Below are 12054 nucleotides of genomic sequence, written 5' to 3'. Positions count from 1 at the left end.
CCATGTCTACTTTCCTGCCAAGCTCAGTCTTCAAATCATGCAATGGGTCCAAACCTCCTTGAGCTCTGGTCACCCAGGTGAGAACCGCACCACACAACTAGGTCAGAATAAATTCTGGTGGCCTTCCCTATCCCGAGATGTTGCATGTAAAGGAGTGTTCTATTTGTGCCCAAGCTAAATCTTCCAGACTTCTTCCAGCAAGACTCCTCCACCACTTACCCATCCCACAATGTCCCTGGTCTCACATTGCCGTAGATTTCCTCACTGACTTACCTGTGTCTCAGGGTAACACAACTATCATGGTGGTGGTGGATAGGTTCTCCAAAGCCTGCCGTCTCGTCCCTCTCAAGAATCTGCCTTCTGCTCTAGAGACGGCTGAGACCATCTTCCAAATATTTTGGCTCTACGGTTTGCCTGATGACATCGGGACATGTCCATGAGGACAGAGGACCTCAATTCACCTTGCGGATCTGGAAAGAATTCTGCAAACCTAATGTCAACGTCATCCTGACTTCCAGTTATCATCCTCCGTCGAATGGCCAGACTGAATGCATCAATCAAGAAGTAGGTCGCTATCTCTGCACCTTCTCTCTCTCTAACCAATATGATTGGTGTTGATTTCTCCCTTGGGCAGAGTATGCAAGAAACTCCCTTCGCAGTTCCTTTACTTGTTTTACCCCTTTTCAGTGTATCCTGGGATATCAACCTCCGCTCTTTCCCTGGTCGGGAGAACCATCGGAGTTACCTGCGGTTAGTCACTGGATGCAGCGCAGCAACCAAGTCTGGGAGTCTGCCCATGTTTACCAGCAGAGAGCCATCTGTCAGCAGAAGATACATGCTGACCGACATCGTCGACCCTTCCCAACTCTCTGTCCAGGCCAACGAGTGTGGCTGTCCACCCGAGACCTCCACCTGCGGAGAAACTGCAAGAAACTCTCCTCAAGGTATGTTGGCCCGTTCAGGATCAAACAAATTAATCCTGTATGTTACAAACTTCAACTGCCTCCTCACTACCGCATCTCTCCTACTTTCCATGTGTCTCTCCTCAAACCTATTTTATATTAATATAAAAGTATTAATGTATAATAATCATACAGTGAAGACCAGTGGTAGTTTAATGTCACATTTCATTCTGAATGTTTATTTGAATACTTGATACTGCTGTTAAAATGCACAGATTTCTTAAATTTTGTTTTTCTTGGTCCATTGTTTTTCATTTCTTTCTATTCATTGCTATTTTTTTTTCTTGTCTTGAATATTACTTGAGAACATGAAACAGTACTTACTGTACATAATTAACAATTTAGTGTTAGTGTTATTTGTTTTAGTATTTGAAATTGCTATCGAGGGTCGTCAAATTTCACAGCCAACTACTGATATTTTCATATTGTGACAACCTTATGTAATGTAGATGGCTAATGTTAGTATTTCTTTGTACTTGTAAACTCAAATGATGCTATCTGAATGGTTTTTTTAATTCTTGTAACTTTACTACAGTTTGTGAAAACACAATGATTTGCAAACACATGTATGTATGCATCCATTACATCATACAGTATTCTGTATTTAACACTGTAGGCTTTCAACCAGTGAACTTTATAATAAATTCTCACTAAACTTTACAAATTTCCAGTCCATTCTGTATCTCATCAATGGATTAAATTCATTCACATTCATCCATTCACATTCGTGCAACTTCTATTCACATTTACCACACTGCAACTTTGAAATCCATCTTACACATTCAACACAGAACCATTCGTCACACAAGTGAAAAATAGTGCAATACAACAGGCCTAGCCCATAGTGTTTTTTTTAAAGTGTTGTCCTACCTAGAGTAGGAAATGACAACCTTGGCGTTAAACGTGTTAATTTATGCCATTATAATCCAGTAAATCTGCAAGTTTTCTTTAAAAAAAGATAACAGACAAATTGTTCAGGCTGCCTGTGAGCATAGATGCACTGGCCCTGATCTTGACCCTGTTGACTGTCAAAAAAGTCTTTCTACCATACAACTCTTCATTGGCAACATGACGAGGGCATTTAGGAGGTTGTTAATGCTGGTGAAGATGTCTGAGGAACAGGAGTCAGGTACCTCATTAGTAAAGGAAATGCATTGTTTTTAGGTAATGTATTGAAACTGCTCTTTTATCTCTGAGTCATAATGACATAGTACTTTAAAAGGTTCCCCCAGTTCAATTCCTCTTTGCTTTCATGGTGTCTATGTATATCTTTTTTTGCACAATAAAAACAAGGTTGATTTCGACTTAAAGGTGCTCATGGTTTCTCTCACTGACAGACTGATTAGCCTGTCTGATTATATTGCCTGGTCCATGTGGCTGTTGGATAAGTTTGAAATTGTGCAAACTAGGTACAGCATCAAGATGTTGGGTCTGTTCCAAACCTAGAGAGCGTTTTCCGGAGGCAGCATTTTAAGACATCATAGGTGTGCTCCCAATGCGAAGGCTGTTCCAAAATGTTGGTATCTTAATTCTTAAGATATCTAATTTTGGCCAAATTATACAGTAGCATTGTATGTATCCTTTCCCAGGTAGGAAATCTCAGAATGCACCGTGATGAGCTCGGCAGAATAATAAATCCAAGATGGTGGATAAAGCAAGAGAAATTTAAATTATAAATATACTTATCTATTAAATACTGAAAAGTATAGATAAATAAGTTTAATATAATACAAAACCAACTATTTTACCAAAATGTGTGTGCTGTGTGTATTTATGCTCGGAGGATCGCATCGTTTCTTTTATGTCAACTATACTGAAATAAGTTGCGAGTCGAGTTTACCCGTGAGGAGCACTATTTAAAAGATGTGCGGAGCTGCCGCCTATGTAGAGTATTCCAAATCGTTTTCTTAAGAGGCTCCATTTCAGGTAGGATGCTGCCATAGAAGACAGCTGCCTATGTAGGCAGGAGACAGCGAGGAAGCTCACTAGGTTTTGGAACAAACCCACTGAATACTGCTGGCATGTTTTGAATTGGGGAAATGTTTTCAATCTTTACAGCAAGTTTGGTGAACTGATCTCCACTGGCAGTTGCAAAGTGGCTGAACAGTTTATAAAACACTGCATCTGTGGTGACTTCAAGCCAGGTGAATGCATTGTACCATTGAGGAGAAACACTCTGTGGTCGGGAAGGAGCGGATGATAGGCTGTAGTGGAGGCTCATCTGTCTCGGACAGGTCCGCTACTTGGGGTGGAGCTGACACCAAGGTTGGGCTGGGACTGATGCTGCTCCTGGGCTCAGTGGACTGGGCCAACCTGGGGTTGGATTGGGTTGAACAGGAGACTGACACTGGAGTGAACACTGCACATGTGGCAAGGCCGGGACTAGCAGGAGCTGAGGACAAGGTAATGGCAATCAATGCCCATGTATCACTAGCAGGAGCTAATGAAAGATGTCTTTGCAGGTTCAGATGCATCCTCAGAGTTGGTCAGAATTTGATTTATAAAATTTGATAATGAACTTTTTTTTTCAATTTTCCAAATAATTTGATTGCTAGCTAGCCAAAGCTATTACCTATTCAAAACTCAATTTGAAAATCAAAACTAAAGCATGAGGAACACTAAACAGTGGTTGAAAGGAGGGGGTGTGGCTTTAGTTGCAAGTCATTACTCCGCCCCTCAATTTAGCTAATAATGCACATTTCTGAATTTCATGCAACATTTATTTGGCAAAGCATCTACGAATTTAGAAACAATGATTGGGTGGGCCTGAATGTCCAATGGGTGGCACCAGCCCAGCCCTGCCCACCTATGTCTACACCAGTGGATTAAAACCTTTTAATTTCACTCCTTTCAGCGTGACTTCGGAGGATGAGAAGTTTTGAGTACTTTTATAGTGTTTTTGTTTTTGTTTTGTTTTTTGGCCATTTTGTGGAATAAACTATTGTGACTGTACTTCTATGTGTTAATTTTTACTTAATTTTACTGAGAATTGGTTAGGTTTAGGCGTAGGGGTTAGGTGCTCAAAAATATTTATATAATAGTGTAATGCTGTGGCATTCAGTGCATAAACCGGGTTTAGAAATATTTTTTTCATCTCCATTTATGGAACCCCCTTCGCTGAAGTGTTTGAAGGGACTGACTGCATGCCACTGCACTGACCTGTCTGTTACATGATTTATATTGTAGATAATTGGTTAGGTTTAGGAATTGGGTTGGGTTAGGTGAACTAAAATACCGATATGATGGTATAAATGTAACTATAATAGCATTTTATATCTGAAGATATCCAAGCCTCTGACGGAATCGTCCAAACTGAGGATAGACCATTCTGTCTGTGATGTTTTCATGGTGCAAGAAAATGTTGAGACTGCCCTTCTTCAGTGGTAAGATCCTGCTAGTAGATGCAATAACTACATCATTATGTGGACAAAAAGCACACTTACGGCAATTCAAGTAGAGGGTGGCCAGTGAGAGGTGCTAAGGAGTTCTAGGCATTGCGGCTCATGTACTTTCAGGGCTGCATGCTCCTGAATGTGAATGCTAATGGATAGCATACTGCAGGTATAGAAAACTTCTTATTTGTAACAAGTGTTGGGGAAGCTACTTTGAAACTGTAGTTTGACAAGCTACAAGCCACTCATACTTTAAAGTAGTTAAGCTACAGTCAAGCTACCATTTTGAAAAAGTTAGCTACATTACAAGCTACTTTCAAAAAGTAGCTTGCTACATTGAAGCTACTTAATGAGGCAATATTTTCTTACAATGTTGCTATCAAACCAATAATATTAAAAACAAAATTTACACTAATAACATTTATTAATTAATAAATGTATTAAATACATCTAATGTATGTACTTAAAATGTATGTATTTAATACATTTAATGACAAGTAACATTAATACATTTAATAATGGCCATAATATAAAATACAACCAAATAAAAACAGAAAAGATCAGACGCCATTAAAAAAATATATTTTGATATTATACTTCACACTTTTCAGTCCTCCTGCTGTGCACAAGTGTAGCATACTTCCCTAAAGAGCTGTGTTTTTTTTTTTTTTTTTTTTTTTTTGACAAACTCTCCTGTTTTGTGCTTGTCACATAATATTTAGTATGGATAATATGTTAACAGAGACTCTGTGCTTGTTTCTCCCCTCACTTGTGTTCTTGTTCTTTATATTTTCTGACTTTTTTGCCATTGACACGCAAGTCAGATTTGCAGGTTACATACAAAGGTTGCACAACAAATATCAGGTGAAGTTGTAAAATTTCCATCATGGTTTATTTTCATCTGTCATATTAGTTTAAATATCCCTTATGTGTAGTTTAGGCTATTTGATGTCTCGAAATAGTCAAGATAAAAAATTAAAACTGATGTGCAGTATCAGATACACAGAATGTAAGATAGGCTTTGTCCTAACTGTAGAGAGCACATCAATGTGAAGACAAAGCCAAATCCCGGACATTTAGAGGCAATTTTGAAATCCCGGCCGGATGCTTTGTTTTCATGTCCAAAAAACAGGACATATCCAGGAAAAAGAGGACGTATGGTCAACCCCATAGCAGATAGTCACACAGTAATAAATGCCATAATAAGTGATTTATTTTACCAGTAATTGTATCTATTTAACATGAAAATAATTGTTAATAAATGCTAAGAAATGTAGAAAAAATGTATCAAATAGTTATACATGACATGAATTATCTCGCAGCTCCCAATAAAGCACAGATAATGAGAAGCAAAATAAAAATATTCTGAACAGAAAATAAATCTCTCAAAAGGCAATAACTTATTTTATTTTAAAAAGTAAAGGTAAATATGCTGTTGTGTTGTCTATTAACAATAAAATGCCTGAAACATTCTTTGTTTCACAGAAGAATATAATGGTGTTCTTTTATCATTTTCAGACCCTGTACGTCTTGTATAAGTAAACAAATTATGGTTGCTCGCTTTACATCATCACCACAGTCTCTTCTTATCCAAGTGAGCTGTAATAAGCTGCCAGTAGATGACAGTAATGCACTGTTATAGTTTGTGATCTGCCGTTACAAAAGAACAAAAGAAGAAGAGAGATGCTGCCTGATTCTGAGCAACAGCCAGAATATGCTGTTTAGTTAGATGTTTTGCCTGTAGAAGTTTGGCTTCTTTGCAATAAAGAAGGCTATTAATTATTTTCTGACCAAAACATGATGTAGCGTTTGGTCATGCAGCACCGCTACTTGCTGGAAAAAGTAGCTCGCTACTAGAAAAGCTACTCTGTTTTAAAAGCAGCTGAGCTACTGTCAAGCTACTGAAAAATGTAGTTAAGCTAGTAGTGTCGCTACTTGTAGTTAGCAACTCCCCAACACTGTTTGTAACCATTAGAAAGTTATGTATACCTTTAGCTGCTTTTTCACCATCGTGCCGAATGATTCTCGTGCCGTTCCATACTCGTTAGCACAGTTATTTTTCTTTTTCCATTATGTTGTTGTGAAATCAGGATTAGAATGGAGTGACTGGGCAAGAGACCAATTGGGGTTCGCCACTTCAGCATTTCACCAGTCGGTCTCAGTCCTGAGTTAGGTTATTTAACTGTGCTGAGAAATCCATGCGGGGAATGGATGTTCAAGTGGAACTGTGTTCAACTGGAAATGCTACTGGAAGTGGAACTCACTGTCCTCAAAACTGTTTGGCCAAATGGTGTAAAAGTGTTTTTTGACTTACATATGCATAAGCCATTATTATAGGATTCCAATGAACTATTTAGAGCTGATGGAATTAACATATGTTAACATATACATCCTGGCTAGGACTGACTCCCACGTTATATTGCACTATGTAGCGATATATATAGATGTATAGATATACTCGGTTAATGAGCTGAAGCCATAACTAGAGTGTATCTCTAGACAAACATTTTACTACTAGGGTCTTTGGTCATAACACCTAGGCTTACCTGCCATGTTGTGAAACAGACACAGAAGGCTTCTAAATAACAAGAAGAAAAAAAAAGAAAAAAAAATGCCATAACCAGAAAGTGTAGCCTGACTCTGCTCTGGGTAGTACACGCAAGTGATTAATTCCTTAATTACCAATGTAGGGCACTTGAACCATCCCCAATAAAAAGCAAGAAAAAAAAAACAAGATGTGTAAAGGCATAAAAACAGACCAAACAAACTTCTCATCCGATGGGCTTCCCACCCAAACTAGGACTCTACAGCCAAGTGAGAACAAGTCTTTCCGAAACTGTAGGAGGCAAACTTTAACTCTGCGACAGGGCTACATCTACCAGAGTACACACATGAAGGGCAAAATCTTATCTGGTTCCCCCTTCTCAACACTCTAACCATACCTGATCTCCCCTTGCACACCCCCCACAAAGTGATCAAGAAGTGCTCGGTCAGCACTAACCAGATGAGGAGCCCACACATAGGCATTAACCTCCTCATCCTATTAACTTACCCTAAAGGGAGCTACACTGGGGTCTGGTAACATCACTGGAGGTTGTGCTTGACGCAATCCCTCATTCAAACGTGCTACCTGATAATGCAGTTTTTGCAACTCCCCCTCCATGTCTAGAGGCACAAACACTCGTCACCAGGCCTCTTTTCCCCTTCTTTTTTTCCACTCTCTAAAAAAGAAGGGGGATTATCTGACTGGGCCGCCAGGTCTAGTCGGGGGGTGTCCCTCCCAAGGGGAGGACACCACGGAGACCACACCTCGCCCAAAGAGAGGCGGGGATATTTAAGTTGAAAAATACATCACATGGTCTGGCTGACCATGTGGAGAGTCTCAAGGTAGATCCTACCCAACGGGGGAGGAGTTACTACAAACATGGAGACTGTGGCAGAGGGGGCTCTGCCGAAGGAAGACGCGGTTTGCCAACAGGGAAACTAATTAGTGGAAGATATACATCACATGGGGTTACCTTACAGGGAACTGCCACATGTGGAGCACCTACCCCAGAACAGGGCTCTTAGTTAGCACTCGACTGCCACAGGGCTCAGAGGAAGTCAACCAGGGAACATAGTTTGTGAACACTACTGGGAATTAATGGTGCACGTCTTCAGCTCAGTAGAGGTGAAAGGCGCTATGTGCAATCGATACACCCGGCCAGCTATCCCGGGCTTATCCACTTGTATTGCGTGCCACTTGGTTGTAGAACCTTGCAAAGGTGTTGGGTGTTGCCCAGCCCGCTGCTCTGCAAATGTCTGTTAGAGAGGCACCCCTGGCCAGGGCCCAGGAGGCCGCTATACCCCTGGTAGAATGGGCTCGTAGCCCTACTGGGGGCAGCACGTCCTGGGCATGATATGCCATAGCTATGGCATCAATGAGCCAGTGGGCGATCCTTTGCTTGGAGACAGTGCTTCCTTTCCGCTGTGCACCAAAGCAAACAAAGAGCTGCTCAGAGATCCTAAAGCTCTGTGTGCGATACAAATAGATGCGTAAAGCGTGCACCGGACACAGCAACAACAGGGCTGGGTCTGCCTCCTCCTGGGGCAGCGCTCGCAGGTTCACCACCTGGTCCCTACAAGGGATCGTGGGAACCTTGGGCACATAGCCCGGTCGGGGTCTCAGGATAACGTGAGAGTAGCCCGGACAGAACTCCAGGTACGTTTCGCTGACAGAGAACGCTTGCAGGTCTCCTACCCTCTTGATGGAAGTGAGCGCAGTCAGGAGGGCAGTCTTCAAAGAGAGTGCCTTAAACTCAGCTGGCTGCAAAGGCTCAAAGGGGGCTCTCTGTAAATCCTGAAGAACTACAGAGAGGTCCCATGAGGGAACGAGGCATGGAGATTCCAGAGGTCTGGTCGCGGGTGCCAGATGGTGCCCTGTCCCTGAGAAAGAAGGTCCTTCCTCAGGGGAATTCACCGGGGGGGCAGCTGTCGTGAGGAGCGTGAGGTCCGAGAACCATGTCTGGGTGGGCCAGTAGGGTGCTACCAGGACAACATGCTCCTCGTTCTCCCTGACCTTGCACAGAGTCTGTGCAAGTAGGCTCACTGGGGGAAACGCATATTTGCGCTGACCAGGAGGCCAGCTGTGTGCCAGCACATCTATGCTGATGGGGGCCTCGGTCAGGGCGTACCAAAGTGGGCAGTGGGAGGATTCTTGGAAGGCAAACAGGTCCACCTGTGCCTGTCAGAATTGACTCCAAATCAGCTGGACCACCTGAGGGTGGAGTCTCCACTCTCCCCTGAGGGTAACCTGCCTTGACAGCGCGTCCGCTGTAGTGTTGAGGTTGCCCGGGATGTGAGTGGCTTGCAGCGACTTGAAGTGCTGCTGGCTCCAGAGGAGGAGACAGCGGGTGAGTTGTGACATACAATGAGAGCGCAGACTGCCTTGGTGGTTGACATATGCTACCGTTGCCGTGTTGTCTGTCCGAACTAACATGTGCTTGCCCTGGATCAATGGCCGAAACCTCTGCAGGGCGAGCAGAATTGCCAACAACTCGAGGCAGTTGATGTGTCAATGCAGTCGCGGGCCCGTCCACAAGCCGGCGGCTGTGTGCCCGTTGCAAACAGCGCCCAAGCCCGTTTTGGAGGCATCTGTCGTGACCATGACGCGCCTGGAGACCTGTTCTAGGGGAACACCTGCCCGTAGAAAAGAGAGGTCGGTCCAAGGGCTGAAAAGACGGTGACAGACCGGCATGAAGACCACGTGATGTGTCCCACAGCGCCATGCCCATCTTGGGACTCGAGTCTGAAGCCAGTGCTGAAGCAGTCTCATATGCATCAACCCCACTCGTGGGTGGCCACCGCTGAGGATGCCATATGCCCCAGGAGCCTCTGAAAAAGTTTCAGTGGAACCGCTGTTTTCTGTTTGAACGCCTTCAAACAGGCCAGCACCGACTGGGCACACTTGTTCATGAGGCACGCTTTCAAAGAGACTGAGTCCAACTCCAAACCGAGGAAAGAGATGCTCTGAACCGGGAGGAGCTTGCTCTTTTCCCAGTTGACCCGAAGCCCTAGTCGGCTGAGGTGTGAGAGCACCAAGTCCCTGTGTGCGCTCAACATGTCCCGAGAGTGAGCTAGGATTAGCCAGTCATCGAGATAGTTGAGAATGTGAATGCCCACTTCCTTTAACGGGGCAAGGGCTGCCTCTGTGACCTTCGTGAAGATGCAAGGAGACAAGAACAGGCCGAAAGGGCGGACCTTGTACTGATACGCCTGACCCTCGAATGCAAACTGCAGGAAGGGTCTGTGTCGAGGTAGAATTGAGACGTGGAAGTACACGTCCTTCAGGTCAACCGCCGCAAACCAATCTTGATGCCGGATGCTCGCCAGAATGCGTTTTTGCATCAGCATCTTGAACGGGAGTCTGTGTAAAGCCCGGTTCAGTACTCGCAGGTACAAGATTGGCCGCAACCCACCGCCTTTTTTCGATACGATGAAGTAGGGGCTGTAAAACCCCTTCTTTATCTCGGGCAAAGGGACAGGTTCCATTGTGCCCTTCCGTAGGAGGGTAGCGATCTCCGCGCGCAAGGTAGCAGCGTTTTCGTCCTTCATCAAGGTGAAGTGGATACCGCTGAACCTGGGCGGGCACCTGGCAAACTAAATCACGTAGCCTAGTCGGACGGTCCGGACCAGCCATCGAGACAGATTGGAAAGCGCAAGCCACGCATCCAAGTCCCGCGCAAGGGGGACGAAGGGGACAACGTTGTCGGACGTACCGGCAGGTGGGGCCTCGCGGCGGGGCGGAGCTCAAGGTGTCACGCCACGTCGTGGCTGTGCTGAGCCTAGGGACATCGAAGCACTTACCTGGCTCCTTGTGATCACCCCTGGAACAGCCCGGGACGGGGGAGGAAGAGGCCTGTCCTCGTGACCCGTGGAAACTGTCACATCGGGGGCGGATGTGTGCCACAGCTGGGCGCTCGGGGGTGGGAAGACCACCACTGGAGTGCCAATCCTGCAAGGAAAAACCTGTGGACGGTAGTCGTGATGACGACTGTGCACACTGGGTATGTGACCCAGGGAAGAAGGAAACCGCTCTTTTGCTGAACTGTTAGGTACCACAGCCACTTGGGCATGCGGCGAAATCAAACAAAAAGGCAACAAAAGCTTCTCCACCCGGCCCTCCACCAGGGGATGGAGTGGTCTTCTTACCAGCTCCAGATGAGTGGGTTTCTTCGACCCTGGGTCGCCTGTCTCAGGGGCGCTTTGACGACCTCCGTGGGTTCTTAGCGGCCAACTGGAGACGGGTGGCGTCTGCTTCCTGCGGTGGGCTCCATGCCGGGCCGAAGGGGTGGGCTGCGACAGAGCCGGTGCAGTCACCGCAGGGCGATGCGCTTGGCGACGAGCAGACAGGGTGCGTGATTTGAGCTGTGCCGGGGCAGGATATGCCGGATAGCCTCCGTCTGCTGCTTCACCGTCGAGAACTGCTGGGCAAAGTCCTCAACGGTGTCACCAAATAGGACAGCCTGGGAAATGGGGGCAGCAAGGAACCGTGTCTTGTCGGCCTCACCCATCTCGACCAGGTTGAACCAAAGGTGGCACTCCTGGACCACTAATGTGGACATCGTCTGCCCGAGAGACCACGATGAGCGCAGTTCTTGCATCAGATCTGGGGCGGAACTACCCTCGTGCAGTTCTTTTAGCGCCTTGGCTTGGTGGACCTGCAGGAGAGCCATGGCATGCAGGGCAGAGGTGGCTTGTTGAGCAGCAATGTAGGCTTTAGCCATCAGGGACGACGTGAACCTACAGGGCTTGGACGGGAGCTTTGGGCGTCCGCGCCAGGTGGTGGCACTCTGCGGGCATAGGTGCACCGCGAGCACCTTATCCACCGGGGGAATTGCCGTATAGCCCCTGGCCGCCCCGCAATCGAGGGTAGTGAGGGCGGGGGAACTGAGGAATCGGTGCCCCCCACGATTTCGTCAGCTCCTCGTGCACTTCCGGGAAGAAAGGCACCTGAGCGGGGCGTGGCTGCTTTGCGCGGCGCCGCGAGCCCAGGAACCAATCAACGAGCCACGAGGGTTCAGGGGAGAGCAGAGGGTTCCACTCTAGCCCAACATTCGCGGCCGCCCGGGAAAGCATGTCTGTCATCTCTGCATCAGCCTGTGACTGGGCAATCATCCCCGAAGGTGGGAGCCCAGCTGAGGCTTCTGTGTCCGACTGGA

This window comes from Myxocyprinus asiaticus, chromosome 1, assembly GCF_019703515.2.
Source record: "Myxocyprinus asiaticus isolate MX2 ecotype Aquarium Trade chromosome 1, UBuf_Myxa_2, whole genome shotgun sequence".
Taxonomy (NCBI): Eukaryota; Metazoa; Chordata; class Actinopteri; order Cypriniformes; family Catostomidae; genus Myxocyprinus; species Myxocyprinus asiaticus.
The sequence above is the reverse complement of the archived record's forward strand: the minus strand, read 5'-3'. Positions refer to the sequence as shown.